Here is a 12,050-nt window from a genome sequence, read left to right on the forward strand (position 1 = left end):
AACAAGCAGAATATCAATTATTTTTGTATCTACCTGCTCAAATCCAAGGTTTGGCATATTTTCTTCTCCTAGTGTCATCGGTTGTTTCACGTTGTTTGGCACGCTTTAAATTTGTTTTCTGAATTTCTGATATATTTAGGTATTCATCTCAATATATTTTGAGTTAATATGGAACTCACGAATTGAGTAAAATATCGTATCACTGATATATCTTTATTTCCGCGCACCTTATGTCAAATTTGATAGTTCATTTTGACGACAAAATTTGCTTACTGATAATGACAAGTGCTTTCCCTATCTATGTTTATTACTCTAAGTTTCATTGTAATAGTTGTGATCAACTGCATTTAATATCAAAATCATACCTATCAAAATTTTCATATAGAGGTTATTCCTAAATTGGAGGTACAAAGAAACATGAGATATTCTTTATATAATTTTACGAAAAAAAAGTTTTATAAACATGGGCGTCGCTACAGATTGGGTAACTAAGTACTAAAACTTATAATGAATGTATTCATCACAGTTCACTAACTGGATCTTGAAAACAATTCAGATTTTCCTGAACTATTACGACAAAAAAAAGTTCTGGAGGAAAGAACAGTGCATTGTTCCAGAAAAAATATCACCCCACAGATTTGCATTCAAAATTGGCGTTTCACTTGATGAAAACTTAAAAATGGAACTTCTATGCCAAATTTAAGTTAAATATTTTGTTAATGGAAGTTGCTATTGCAAAAAAATTGATTTTCAACGCCCTGTACCTCAAAAACAAAGCGTTTACTTGCCTCATGTTCATAGGTCTTTTTTGTCTCAAAATTTTTGTTGGTACCTCCAATTTAGGAACATCTTGTAGATAATGATTACATCGATGTGATTCTTCCTGAACTAGGCTGGAAAATGCTACTTTCCAGACGGTTGCCGAAAAAACTTTTTATTAAAACACGGAAAATATAAAAACATTTCCCATGATTGTCTATACAAGTCATAACTAGCCAACCTCGGAAAATATACTATTCATACTACTCTTGATGTAATAGCTATAAAAGACCTAAAATAACAGCAGAATGAAAGCTAATTTTTTTGTAACGAATGACGAGGAAGCATACCGCTGATTTAATAGACATACCTTTCCTACTTCCGCTAATATTTAAATTAATAAAAACCAAACAATTCCCAGAATAAAACCACACATTTCTACGCTACACAGCATAACCATCCACGCTATTCTAGTATTCTATTATGATAATATTTTTCATATATTACAACAGAATAATTAATGCAAACTCCACAATCATAACTAATTTAACTGCATGGGGGCGGGATTGAACCGAACCAATTAACAAAAGAAGATGTAATAACGAAATGCCTTCCATAAATCTGATGTTGGATGTTTAAATTTCATTGTTCGTTTTGATTGAGGTTGTAAATAACGAAACGTTTATCTAAGCCTGACATCCTTCTTTATGTCATGTCGAATGCCAGGATGAATTCTCTGAAGTCAGGATATTGCATTATTCCACCCTGGATATCGATCTATAATATATAGTTACTACTGGTTATAGGTCATGAATTACAAACATTTATCGATTGGGTATATGCTTTTTAGTTTTCGTGTTGTTGGAGCTTGGGCCCAGTAGGATACTGATTAAATTAATTGGAAGCATTATTGGAAATAACATCGTTGAAGAATACTTGTCATTTTTCTCTTGAATAGTTGAAAGGACATGAAACCACGAAGGGGCGAGTTTTGAATGATCGAGTGTTAAAATGAGCGTCTGTAAGAGTAATATACATTTTTTTCTCTTGTTCACTGAATTTTTAATGAACTCAAAGGAATATCACCATAAATATATTAGGTGTACAACTTTGCTTCCGACGTTTTACAATAGATGACGGTAGCAGTAAGTGATAGTCGAAATAAATAGATCGTAGAATATAAGGCATCTGCATCATGAAGTTATTCTCGATTAAACATGTCAGCTTACGAGCCAAATTCTCATCATTTTAATTTTCTGCTTTAATATGAAGAAATCTGCGGCTGAGGCTCATCGAATGCTCTTAAATACCTATGGTGAGGCCGCTATTGATGAAGAACGTGCCGAGAGTGGTTTCAACGCTCCAAAAACGGTAATTTTGACGTCGAAGACCAGCATGACGGTGGAAGAGAGACGGTTTTCGAAGATGCAGAATTGCAAGCATTACTTGATCAAGACTCGTGTCAAACGCAACAAAAACTGGCAGGATCATTGGCAGTGACGCAACAAGCCATTTCAATACGCCTGAAAGTCATGGGAATGATTCAGAAACAAGGAAATTGGGTGTCGTACGAGTTGAAGCCGAGAAATGTTGAACAGCAAAGACGGAAGGGATTTCTGCATCGCATTGTGACTGGAGATGAAAAATGGGTTCATTACGATAATCCGAAGCGCAGAAAACCATGGATATATCCCGGCCATGCTTCCACGTCGACAGCCAAACTGAATATTCAATTCCAAGGTCATGATCAGTATTTAATGGGACCAGCTCGGCGTAGTATATTATGAGTTGTGAAAACCGACTGAAAAAATCACAGGCGATTGTAATCGAACATAATTAATGCATTTGAGACGAGCATTGAAAGACAAACGGCCAAAATATAATTAGAGACATGATAAAGTGATTTTACAGCATGGTAATGCTCGACCTTATGTAACGAAAGTGGTCAAGACATAGTTAGAAATGTTGAAATAGGAAGTCCTACCCCACCCGCCGTATTCTCCAGGCGTTGCTCCCTCAGACTATCACTTATTTCGATCAATAGTACACGGCCTGGCTGGCCAGCACTTATAATCTTATGAAGAAGTAAAAAATTGGATCGATTTCTGGATCGCTTCAAAAGATGACCAGTTTTTTCAACGCGCGATTCGTACGCTGCCCAAAAGATGAAAAGAAGTAGTGGGCAGCGGTGGACAATACTTTGAATATATAATCAGTTTTTTACAATGAAGCCTCGAATTTCGTAAAAAAACCGCGGACGCAAAGTTGTACGCCTATGTAGGTAGTTTAGTGATTTTCGCATTGAAAATTATTAGATTGCAGAACTGTTTTCTGTAAATCCGGAAAATTCCGAGTACCAACATATAATAATGAAATTTAACAATAAAATATGAGCGAAACTGTCAGAATGAATAGGTCTGCAACAGAATTGGAGAAAAATGGTATCTGACATAATCCTCACACAAATAACTCTGTTTAATGATAAACATAGGATAGAAATATTTATTTCCCGGAAATTAAAAAAGTTAGTTATAGATACTGATGAAAGTATAAATTTCGATGGACTTTTTTCATTCTGCTGTGGTTTTTCCGGAGACTGCCCACTGAGTGAGTTCTTCTTTTTTCCAGCTTCAGGCTAAATAAGGATTTATCGCCCATACATCTTAACTACAAACATGATGAAATATCGTGTCTCAGGGTTTTTATTGCAACCGAAAAAACCAACTCTCTGAGGGAGGAATAAGTAATGGCTAAAGGCCTGAAAGTGTTAGAAAATCCTTCATGAAATGGGAAATGAATGCACGCAAAAAGACCAATTTCCTGAGGAAGAAATGATTGATTGATAAAAGGCCCAGAAGTAGGTATAAGAGAATCTTCTTGAAATGAAGAATGAATGGACATTTAAGGTGCTCTGAATACAAATTTTAATTGATGTGATAAATAAAAATATAATCGAATTGTAGCTAAATACCTTAGTTGAAACATATCGCTATTTCGGAAAATTCTTTCAGTAGCTGCATCTTTGTCCAATCTTCTTTGAATCAAATTAAATATAAGAGGGCTGAAAGAACCCTGATTCATATCTTAATATTTTTCAAGAGGGCTTGGGCAAACAAATCCTGACATTTTATTGAAATATATTGCGATCTATCAATTCAGTTACTGAAAACATGATTTTATACTTCGATTTCATAATATTGTATCATTCGATGGCAGAGCAGAGAAATTCAAACATGGTTTTGTTTGTTTTCCATGGTTTTGAATTTTCTCTATTCTAGTTACTCCTGGTCATAGACTGAAATAATTCCAAAACCCCGCCCACCAATCGATGACTGTTGATGAATTGAATTGTTATTAATCTATGAAACTGACTTGCAAAATACGAGATTCACGTGAATCAATCAATTTTATTCCATATAGTTTTGAGGTATTTTATGCACATTGTTCATACAAGTCACATTGATATTTTGTTTCATTTTATCAACTGGTGTTGATGATAATATGTTCTCTGTTATAGGTTCATGATGTCTAATCACTCAATATCTAACAACGATGATGAAAATAAGAGACAACGATATTTTAGAAAAAGATTGAATTGAAGTTTATAATGATGAATAGCTCTTTCACATTAAGGAATAAAACCATCGGTGAGTACTCAGAACAATTATTATGGGTATAAGCTAATTCAAGGAAAGCAATTTATTTCAAATTCTATCTATAACTTAATTCCAATAATTCCAATCATAAGAAAAGGTAAATCTGTGTCCGAAGATGTTGATGTTGAAAATTCTTGGAGAATACTGTTGATATTTAATAATTTGTTTTTGAATGCTCTTTGTACTCAAACGAAGTCTATACAGGGTGTTGCAAAAAAAGATAATAATACTCAAAAGTGTGCATTAGGGATTATAAGGAGACATTTTTGTACAAATCTATGTCCTGAACCTATCAAATTTTGTGCTACAGGCTGTTGAAGTGTCAAGAAAAATAAAGTTTTTTATCATAATTTCAATAACTTGTGGTTATGGTAATTATTTTCAGCAGATAATCTTATTTTTTTTTCTATTCAAATTATTGCTCTTACTTTCAGTTTAGTGGTGAAATTCATCTACTACTGGAAGAGTTCAATACAACTTTGTCACGTTGGAAGCGACATTTTGAAAACACATCCAGAATTATCACGGATCTAGAATAATCATGAACATTCAATGAATATTTAAAGAATCATTGGAAATAGGTATAGAAAAGTACAGAATACATCATCAACATTTCGTGAAATTTTTGTGATACCTAGGATCTTTATCCAATCTCATTTGAATCAAATTGAATATAGGATGTTTTTTTTCGAGGTATATAATTTTAAGTTGGCATTACTGTTCAAAATGGCGACCGATTTAACAGTTGTCGAGTGAATTTTTCTTAGTTTGGTTTGGCAATTCATCATGAATAGACTCACGCCTAAGCAACGCTTGCAAATAGTACAATATGGCCCAAAATGAGATTGCCGTTGTTCCCGATTTTCAAAAGCGAATTTTGTTTAGCGATGAAGCGCACTTCCGGTTGAATGGCTACATCAACAAACAAAACTGCCGCATTTGGAGTGAAACTAATCCTCAAGTATATGTCGAAACACCGTTACATCCAGAAAAGCTGACTGTTTGGTGCGCTTTATGGGCTGGTGGAATCATTGGTCCGTACTTCTTCAAAACCGATGATAGCCAGAACGTTACAGTCAATGGTGATCGGTATAGAGCCATGATTACTCACTTTTTCATTCCTGAATTGAACAACCATGATGTCCAGGAGCTGTGGTTCCAACAAGACGGCGCAACATGTCACACAGCTCGTGCCACAATCGATTTATTGAAAGACACGTTTGGTGACCACCTAATTTCACGTTTTGGATGTGGGAATTGGTCTCCATGATCTTGTGATTTAACACCGCTAGACTACTTTTTGTGGGGCTATGCGAAGTCATTGGCCTATGCGGATAAGCCACAAACCCTTGACCATTTGAAAGACAACATTCGCCGTGTTATTGCCGATATACGGCCACAAATGTTGGAAAAAGTCAGCGAAAATTGGACGTCCAGATTGGACTACTATAGCTTTAAAAAAACACCCTTCACTACGGATCTAGAATAATCATGAACATTCAATAAGAAAATCAATGAATATTCAGAAAATCATCGGAGATAGGTGTAGAAAATTACAGAATATATCAATATTCCGTAAAATTTTTGCGATAACTAGAATCTTTGTCCAATCTTCTTTGAATCAGATTAAATATAAGAGGACTTGGAAACATCGATGCGTAAGTAAAGGGTGTCATACATTACAATTCTTATTGACCTTCCTTTCGTACATATCATCGCATTTACATTTCAAACGGTTCGTTCGAAGAATAATTTCATTTCCGTATAATAATATCCCGACTGAAATTCTGATTTCAGTACATTGAGCATTGTTGCATTCGCAATTGAACGCGGCATCAATGTTCGAAGTGTAAGCTGACCAATCCACCTAAAGTCCGGTCTGAACCTGTTCCGATTAATGGCTAAAACTGTAACACTATATCATGATCTCTACCGATAGGCTTGTCGTTTGATCACAACAGATTTGTCAGGTGATATATAGGGGTGGTTTTATGGCGAACGGTTTAGCTTGTTGGCCTCTACATCCCCAGCTAAATGCCACTTATGTGCCTACGTATATTTTGATTTATATCCGGTGTTTGGTGAAAATGTGTCAAAAATTGAGGAGGTGATTTCCTAATTGAAACTAAGATCAGTTTTCGTGAAGTTAAACTCAGGAAGGAGGCGAATTTGAGAATTTTTTGAGGCTTATAGACTTTTTCAGACAAGGCATCACCTACTGAAATTTCTACACAATATTCTTCAAAACTTGCATTCATTCTCTTTGAAATTTCAAATGATTTTTAAAAAGAGCATGTTCCTAAATTGAAAGTAGTAACGAAAATAACAGATTCCTTGAGTCATTTTGAAAAAAAAACATAAACATGGGCTCTCAAACGCTTTGTTTCCGAGATACAGGGTATTAAAGTTTTATTTCTTTTTAAGTTTTTTTCTCTCATAGTAGCTTCCCTGTACAAGATTTTGAACTCAAATTTGGCATAGATATTCCAATATAAAGGTTTCATCATGTGATTTGCTAATTTTGAATGCAAATCTATAGGGTGATATTTTTTCTGGTACAGTGCCCTCTTCTTTCTTCCAGAACTTTTTTTTTATGGACCACTGATAACTTAGAAGAATATGAAAAGAAACTTTGGTTCAGTACTGCACTTTCTGATATCTTGTAGTTTTGTCTTATGTGCTACCGGGATTTTCAGAAAAAAAATTTAAACAATTCTATTAGTATTCCTCACAAAAATCCAAATTTATAAAGATCCCGTTAGTAAGCTGTGATGAATGAATCAATAATAAGTTTTGGTACCTACTTTTTTGCCTAATCTATATCGAAACTGAATAAAGATTCGATGATCTGAGGTAATCATCACAAAAAAGTAAAACTTCAAGAAAAGCGCAGTATCTGTGCTTGCGGGTACTTATTTATAAGACTTTTCTTAAAATTATCTGAGGAATCACTCATTTTCCTTTGTAGCTCTAATTTAGGAACAACCCGCATATAGGCACCATCATTCTCATAACTTGATAAATTTGATTTCATCCAATTTTTGATGTTATCAACTTCAACAAATCGAGCTTTTCAGGTTCGATGGCTTATTGTGCCAAGTTGTTTTGGAAGTTAGCATGAAATGTTTAAGAGATAACATCTTTCTTTAGCTTTAGATCGAATAAGTTCCTCACCCGTGAATTTTGTGAAGCTATAAATACATTTCGTGATCGGCTACAATAATATGGCATTTTTTGGGTTGTATATAACGAAAGAAATGATGTTGGACTAACATCAAAACTTCCATATAAACTCCACCTGATTTTTATCGAAGTAGTTTTCGAAAATAGAAACCCCTTATATTTTTATTAAGGTTTTTCAATGATAGATTTCATTTTGGACAGCATTCATTTTTTGATATTTGACTAGTATAAACTACACCATTACTAAATATGGAACGATACACGCACCAACAACGCACTGAAATTGTTAAAATTCACTACAAAACTTGTGAAAAGTCACAATTTGCAAAACTTGAGCACTTTTGGGTTGTGAAGAACCTTCTCGGCCAGTAATAGTGAAGCTGGTGGAAAATTTTCAGTTGTTGAGACAAGTTAGTGATGTGAAGAATCGACACCGTGTGCGTCGCTCATGAACAACTGAGAATATTGATGCTGTAGCCTGTAGCGTTGAAGAAAACTCAGGTTTGTCTATTCTTTGTGTATCTTAGGAATTAGACATTCCAGAAACAACATTAAATCGTATTTTGCATAAAGACTAAAATTTTAAGGCTTTTAAAGTTCAGGCAACACAAGAACACAAGTTATTAGACAACAAACAAAATTTTAGGTGGCCGAATTTTTTGCCGATGAGTGTATATGTATATAACATAAATATTTCAACTTCACAACGCAGGATTATATTATTTTTTATTAACATATTCAATTGGATGAAGACAACCTTCAAAGCTCCGGGATTTTCACAATACCCGACTATGGTTAATTCAGGTGAACGTATCAAAACAATTCTTCTTATTATGCATTAATTAATACTAACTATGGTTACCGCTGAATCAGAATCAGTTGACAATTCAATCAAGGTGTCTCTGTGTAGTTACAGATAATCCGATCTGCAGAATCGAATCATGATGACAATCTACAGGTAGTCTACTTATCAGATATTCTGGTCAGACACAAATATACAGTTTCCTCGGGCAAATGGAACTTGTCCAACATTTCACTGAAATAATTTTAAAAAATGCTTGAAACTTTATTGAACTGTTTCGTTGTGTTCAATTCCTTGTTATCAAGTTTATAGAGTCTTTCTCAAAATTAAAAAAAAATCAAAAATATATCTTTCAAAGTACATATCATCAATAGAAATCGAGGATAAAAGTATACTCGGTATTAATTGCCTAGGTACTTGTTTTAATGAACAGATTTGAATTTTTATGGTAAAGTCCTAATAAATATTTTGTTATGTCAAGGTTATTCTAAACTATTCATTTGAGAATTTGTTGATATTAGCTCAGTGAAATTATCATAAGATATTATAAAATTTTTCATCGGAAACGAGTGTATATTTCTGACAAATATGGATGAATTAAAGTAATATAATGCAATGATGGGATACTATCTCAAGCTACCTGTACTTCATGTCTCAGAGCCTCCAGAGTCCATGAGGGTTGGGGTAAATTTCCAAGCCTCCTAACGATAATGTCCCAAACATGCTCTAATGGCGAAAGATCGGGGGATCTGGGCGGCCATACTAAAAGATTCGCATGGGTCGCTTCGAAAAAGTTCAAACTTACTCTGGCAACATGAGGTCGAGCATTATGTTGCTGAAATATTGGATTCTCAAGCTGGTTGAGGTAAGGGAGAACATATGGTTCCACTATTTCTTGAAGGTAACGCAGCGCTGTCATGTTACCTCGAATAAAGACTAAAGGTGAACTACTTGTATGTGCAATAGCACCCCATACCATAACGCCTCCTGTCCTGTGTACATGACGCTCAACATCAAACTGAGGTTCACGTATTTCTCCCCGACGTCGTCTTACCCTTCTTCTGCCATCATGTGCACCCAAGAAGAATCGAGAATCATCAGAAAAGACAACCTGATGTCATTCCACATTCCAATGTTGACGATCTCTGCACCACTGTAATCGTTGCCGGTGATGCTCAACTGTCACAGGCAACACAAGATGGAGTCGATAATGCTGCAGTCCAAAAGATCCGGTGATGGGAAACCGTTCTGACAGTTACAGGATGGCCTTGTTCTCCTAACCACTCATCAGCCAAAGATCGAGTTGATGCAAATCGGTCTCTAATGGCCATAAGTCTTAGATGTCGATTTTGAACTTCATTTGTGTCCCTTCGACGTCCGGTGCCTACTCTTCTTCGATTTTGGGCATTATCAAACCACGCTCGACAACATCTCATAACAGTAGTTGGATTTCTGTTCGTACGGTTAGCGATTTCTCGAAATTTCAACCCTGCCTCCCGTAGACCAAAAATTCTACTTCTTTCCAATTCACTTAGGTGGCGATAAATTCCACGTACACGTGCTCGAGGCATTTTAACAAGTACTTAACATCGACTTTTGATCTCCTCGAACAGCTTCTTCTTCTTCAAGTGCCGTCTTGGCTCCGAAGTTTGGCTGCCATCAAAGCTATGCCTATTCTCGATACTGCAGATCTAAACAATTGGCTGGTTTGTTGTAAAATTAAAAAAAACTCACAATAATGATTTATTGTTTACCAGAAAAAACCTTTAGGATTTTTTTTTCCAAATTCAATAATTTACTCCTTGATATTCTATCTGTGTTTTACCAAAACAAATTTGAAATGCAAACAGCTCCTTCTGGGTGTTGCAGTTTCTTTGTCAGTTAGTATATATAACTTATCAGTGAAATTTATTCCACGACCCATTACTATACGCAAATGCACTTGTCCTGACGTCAACATTCTTCGGAACTTCAAACTCAGAAAAATAAACTTCAAAAATATATAAATCATTCACCGTCACCATATCAGTTCGGGTTTCGAAAGAAATTGTCCACTATTGATGCAATTAATGAATTGATGTCATATGCTGTCGAGTTCCTGGAGGGTGGCGAGTCTGCTTGTGCGATATTTTGCGATCTATCCAAAGCGTTCGACTGTGTATCTCACCAGATTCTTTTGGAAAAGCTAGCTTGCTACGGAATAAGGGGAAATGCGCTTAGTCTTATTTCCTGTTTCCTTTCCAATCGTACACAGATTGTTCATTATAAGGGAAGAGTCTCTTTACCTCTAAAAATAATTTTTGGTGTTCTTCAAGGCTCAAATCTTGGCCCACCAATGTTCATCGTATATGTAAATGAACTCCCAAGGTTGTTTCCCCATAAGAGGACAATTCAGTTTGCTGATGACACTACACAGCTCATAAAAGGAGTAAATATTTCCCAACTCAATCAAGAATCCGAAACCGCCCTTCAGAGTTTATCCGACTGGTTTGCCTCTAACAATCTGTCCCTTAACGTGGGAAAAACAAACATAATGACCATTTCCCTGAAAGAACGTCAGGAAGCAAAATGTGTGAAATTCCTAGGGATATATATTGATAATATCTTAAATTGGAAAACACATATCAGAGAATTAACATCAATATTATCTCCACTCACATACCTACTACGTAGACTTACTCTGATATCACCATCTAGTGTTGTTAAGTCCGCATACTACGGACTTTTTCAATCAAGGATTTCATATGGCCTGATGTTCTGGGGGAATTCGACCAATGTGGAACAGGTTTTCAAGATGCAAAAAAGAGCAATTAGGATCATTTCAGGAAGAAAAGCACTCGATAGTTGTAGACCGCTATTCAAAGAACTTAATATATTGCCTCTTCCAGGTCTATATATATATCAGTCTGTTAATTTTGTAAAAAAAAATATTTTTAAATATACAACGGTAAATAATACTCATAATTATAATACTAGACATGGTGAAAATCTCCTTGGCCCTAGACATCATTTGAGCCTAACACATAAGAGCTACATTCATGAAGCTATAAAATTTTACAATTCTCTCCCGGTATCAATTAGAGAACTGCCATTGGTGAAATTTAGAGGAGCAACAAAAAAACTAATATTGGAGATCTGTCCATACAACATTGAAGAATTCTTTAATGGTTTGGAGTGAATGTAGAATTAAAACTAATTTCTTTGTTTCATTTCATCATTGCTTTATAGGGAAATTTTTTTTTGTACATTGACGATGCTAAACATATTTGTATGTATTAAAGCAAATAAAGTATTAATAATAATAAAAATAATAATAATAAAAAACAAATCGAAAATCTGCTGGGTCATCCTATTTTCAATGTCAGAGAGAAGCTACACGGAATGTTCAGTATTCGAGAAATGATATGTAAATACTACTATTACATATTCATCAAGTCAATCCACGCACGAAATTGTTATTTAAGAATGGTAATTTCCAGTGTGATTTGTGGTTCGCATGGAAATAATTTCACAGAACTAAACACTTAATAATTGATATTCGTTTGTTTGCATTTGCTCCATAAATAAACATTGGAGATAAAAAAAGTTTGTTACAGTTTTCACTGTGAGGAATGTACACAGTGCGAGACAATTAAATTCTATTTAATTAC

The 12,050-nt window shown here is 34.9% G+C and overlaps 1 protein-coding gene across 1 annotated transcript in view; it reads right to left on the reverse strand.

Annotated features, from left to right (window-relative positions):
- Nucleotides 1-12,050, reverse strand: part of LOC123679643 (dopamine receptor 1) — a 189,779-nt gene that overhangs the window by 173,506 nt on the left and 4,223 nt on the right. The gene's annotated exons all lie outside the window — the stretch shown is intronic.

Source organism: Harmonia axyridis, chromosome 5 (genome assembly GCF_914767665.1).
Source record: "Harmonia axyridis chromosome 5, icHarAxyr1.1, whole genome shotgun sequence".
NCBI classification, from domain to species: domain Eukaryota; kingdom Metazoa; phylum Arthropoda; class Insecta; order Coleoptera; family Coccinellidae; genus Harmonia; species Harmonia axyridis.